This window comes from Plecotus auritus, assembly GCF_963455305.1.
Source record: "Plecotus auritus genome assembly, chromosome: 5".
Classification (NCBI taxonomy): domain Eukaryota; kingdom Metazoa; phylum Chordata; class Mammalia; order Chiroptera; family Vespertilionidae; genus Plecotus; species Plecotus auritus.
Window position 1 is genome coordinate 120764729 of NC_137776.1, and position 4552 is coordinate 120769280.

The 4552-nt window shown below is 37.9% G+C and overlaps 1 pseudogene across 1 annotated transcript; it reads right to left on the reverse strand.

Annotated features, from left to right (window-relative positions):
- Window positions 1-3459: 3459 nt before the first annotated feature.
- Window positions 3460-4321, reverse strand: LOC308248307 (small ribosomal subunit protein uS2-like; annotated as a pseudogene). Its single transcript has one exon. The product of its transcript is annotated as a small ribosomal subunit protein uS2-like (transcript).
- Between the last annotated feature and the right edge of the window lie 231 nt (window positions 4322-4552).

The window sequence follows — 4552 nt, forward strand, 5'->3', positions numbered from 1 at the left end:
GAGAAAAATAAAAATCTCTCACTTTGATTGTGGCTTTGTAAATTTCTCCATGTAATTCTGTGTTGAATCTCTAGTCTAGACCAATTTGAGGAGTATTGGCATCTTAATAATATTAAGTCTTCTAATCCACAAGTATAGGATGTTTTTCCACTTATTTAGATTATTAATTACTTTCAACAATGTTTTGTAGTTTTCCGAGTATAAGTTACTTTTTAATTGTGATAAAACACATTACATAAAATTTACCATCTAAACTATTTTTAAGTGTAGTTTAGTAGCATTGAGTACATGTATATTATTGTGCCACATTTCACTACATTTTTTTTTCATTTTACAAAGCTAAAACTCAATACCAATTAAACAACAACTCTCCATTTCCCCTTCTCCCCAGTGTCTGGTAACTACCATTCTATTTTATGTTTCCACTAAAGTCCCGGTGCATGAATTCGTGCACAGGTGGGGTCCCTCGGCAATAATTTTTCTGTGGCTATAATTCTTGATTAATAGTTATTTCAAATTTAGCGCACATCATAGCGAGTGATCAAACTCCTGGTCTCCCGGTCAAACTCCCGAGGAGACAATTTGCATATTAGCCTTTTATTATATAGGATAAGTTTAACTGGTTTAGGTACATAATATAATCATACAGTATTTGTATTTTTGTGACTGGCTAATTTTATTTAGCATGATGTTCTCAAGGTTCTTCTATGTTATAGCATGTGACACTATGTTCCATTGTTTGTATATCTTATTTTCTTTATCCATTCATCTCTTGATGAATATTTGGGTTGCATCCACCTCCTGGCTCTTACAAATAAAGCTGCTATAAACATGGGTGTTTGAATATCTCTTCAAGATCCTGTTTTCAGGGGTTTTTTGTTTGTTTGTTTCTTTTTGCATATATACTCAGAAGTGGGATTGCTGGATTAATTTGTTTTTTGTTTGTTTTTTATAGCAGCCATCCTAATGGTTGTGAGGTGATATATCAGTGTGGTTTTGATTTGCATTTCTATATTGAGCATCTTTTCATTTCTTGTTGGTCATTTATGTATTATTTTTGGATAAATGTCTATTCAAGTCTTTGCCCAAATTTTAATCGGGCTATTTGTCTATTTGTTGTTGAGTGGTAGGAGTTGTTTATATATTCTGAATACTAACCCCTTATCAATCAGATATATAGTTCAAATATATCCTCTCCCATTCCATAGGTCACCTTTATACTCTATTGATTGTGTCCCTTGATGCACAGAAGTATAAAAGTTTGGTGTTGTCTCTTTTTACTTTTGTCACTTGTGCTTTGGTATCATATACAATAAATCATTGCCAAATCCAATGTTGTGAAGCTTTTCCTATGTTTTATTTTAGTTTTAGACTTTTAAGTCTTCTGTTTAAGTCTTTAAACCATTTTGAGTAATTTTTGTATGTGGTATAAGGTAATGATCCAACTTCATTCTATTGTATTGGGATATCCACTTTTCCCATCACCATTTATTAAAAAACTATCCTTTTTCCATTATGTATTTTTGGTAGCCTTGTTGAAAACCAGGTGACTGTATACATGTGGGTTGACCTTGGGGCTCCTTTTTCCATTGTGTTGGTTTCTATGTCTGTCTTTATGCCAGCACCACACTGTTTTGTTTATTGTAGTAATATATTTGGCAATCAGGAAGTGTGATGCGTCTAGTTTTGTTCTTCTTCTCAAGATTGGTTTGGCTATTCTGTATCCTTTGTGTTTCCATATAAATTTAGTATTTTTTTTTCCTATTTCTGAAAAAGAATGAGAATGGAATTTTGATAGGGATTGCTTTGAATCTGTAGATCACTTTGGGTAGTATGGAAATTTTAACAATATTATTCTTCCAATCCATGAGCATAAGCTGTCTTTCCATTAATTTGTGTCTTCTTTAATGTCATTCATCAGTGTTTTGATGTTTTCATTACTTAAGTCTATTCCTAAGCATTTTATTTTTTTTAAAACTGATTTGAGATTTGTTGTTCCACTTATTTATGCATTTATTGGTTGATTCATTTTTTAAATTTAAATTTTATATTGTTGACACTATAGCAGATGTCCCAAATTTTCCCTCCTTTGCCCACCTTCACTCAGCCTTTGACCCCACTTCCACTTGGTCCTCACCACACTATTGTCTGTGTACATGGCTATGTTCTTTAATAGTTTATTTTAAAAATATATATGTTTTTATTGATTTCAGAGAGGGAGAGATAGAAATATCGATGAGAGAGAATTATTGATCTGCTGCCTCCTGCATGGCCCCCTGCTGGGGATGGATTCCCCAAACCCTGGGCATGTGCCCTGACCAGGATAGATGCTTAACCACTGAACCACACTGGCCAGGCTGTTTTTATTTTTTAAGGATAAATTTGCTGAATACAGAATTCTTAGTTAACACTTTCTTTCTTTGAGCACTTTGAATATATTATCCCTCTGGCTTCTGGCCTCTGCTGAAAAGTCAGATTTGAATATTATTGGGGTTCCCTTGTAAATGATGAGTCATTTTTTCTTACTCATGTCAAGATTTTCTCCTTGTCTTTGGCTTTCAGTATTCTTCATGTGATATTTCATATGTAGACCTTTTTACCTTTATCCTTCTTTGAGTTTGTTGTGCTTCCTGAATATGTAATTATTGTTTTTCAGTACATTAGAGTTGTCAGCCATGACTTTTTCAAATATGCTGCACTTAATAGTGTCCCACATTTCTCTGAAGCCCCGTTCATTTTTAAAAAATTCTTTTTTTCTCTTTGTTCTTCAGGTTGCATAATCACCACTTACCTTTCTTTTAATTATTATCTTCTGCTAATTCAAATCTACTGTTGAGCCCCTTTAGTGAGCTTTTTATTTGTTATTATACTTTTCAATTCTAGAATTTCCATTTGATTCTTTCCTTATCATTCTTATCTATTGACATTCTTTATTTGCTTTGACATTTTCACCATATCTTTTCTACTCTTTAATCATTGGTTTCCTTTTGTTCTTTGAACATATTTGTAATAGCTACTTTGAAGACTTTGTTAAATTTGACATCTGGTTGCTCTCACAGGCAATCCTGGTGTTCCCTCCCCGGCCCCGCCCCGGGGGATGGGTCATACTTTCCTGTTTCCTTGCATGACTAATAATTTTTGTTGAAAACTGGACATTTTAGATAATATATTGTAGCAACTCTGGGGACTGGTGCCTCCCCTCTGGTGCTTGTTGTTATTTGCTAGTTTTTTGTTGTTGTTGTTTTGGTTTCTTTAGCAACTGGCTGGATTATTTTAGTAGTCTTTTTCTTTCCTGTACTGGTAAGCTTCTGATATTGCTCCCCAGGGATCATGTTCTTGGATTATGCCCATTGTCATCCTGAGTTCATAGTATATTTTGTGCACGTTTTAATTTTTAGAACTTCTATTTTCCTTCAACCTTATTTCTATTTTGCTTAAAAGCTTGTGGAACTTTTAAAACTACTCAGTGTTTATTCCTACCCATTCAGTGGCCTGCATATTGGGGGGCTGCAGACCAGTCTTCAGTGACAGACTGAGCTCTCCAGGCATCAGTAGGGACCTGCTGAATAGACACAGAGGGCACCGGCATGCCTTCACACCAGTCTGCCACCTCAGGTTGAGCAGCAGTGAACTTGGGAGCCAGAACATCCATTCACCCTGAAGTTCCTCCTTGGAGCACAGCCGTGGTCTGCTCTTCGTTTTCAGTCTCTTCAGGAGCTCTATCGAAGTAGACATCAGGTATGACCTCCCATGGGTGTTCACTGGAGAAGGTGCCACACTGGTGCAGAACTTCCTGGGTCAGAATCCACCACATCAACCCACCGAGTGAGCCCCCTTGTTATTGCAAGGGATGGCAATGTCCACACAGTGCAGAGTAGTCTGTGTTACACAGAGCAGTGGTGGGCAGGTTAATATGCATGCCCTCGTGAGAAGCTGGTGGTCAGCCCTGGAATCAGTAACCACAGAAGTCTCAGCTCCCGAATGGCTGCCTGGATCTGGCTAGTGAAGGTTCCAGGAGTGAAGCATCCAGCAATAGCAGTGGCTCTGGTGGCAGCAGCAAACTTCAGCACAGCTCGTGGCCATTATTCCTGGACCACCTGACTGACATCAGCTGGGTTTTCAGTGGCCACAACGGCACGAGCTGCCAGAAGCTTCTCCCAGGTTCTCTTTAGATTTATGATGTAGATGCCATTACTTTTCCTTTTGTGGTTGAATTGTTCCATTTGGAAGTCAAGGTTGGTGCCACCAAGTGGGTTCCTGCTGCAGGGAATTTGAAGACATCCTCCTCTTTCATGTGCAGGACATTAAGGGCTCCGGACATTGTGAAAGTTCCCCTTTCAGTTACCTGGGAGCCGAGAACTAGGCTGTTTGGGCCCCTCTCTGGGTAGCTCGGGGTAGGGGTCGGTGGAGGGCAGTGTTTTTTACAGGGTTCTCTTTGGCTGTCTCCATCCCTGACCATACCCAGCCATTAAGCTTTACTAATTGCTAGGTGATTGCTTTATTGCTTTCAATAATGCCCTGAGGCACAGACTGCTCACCAATAAAACAATGA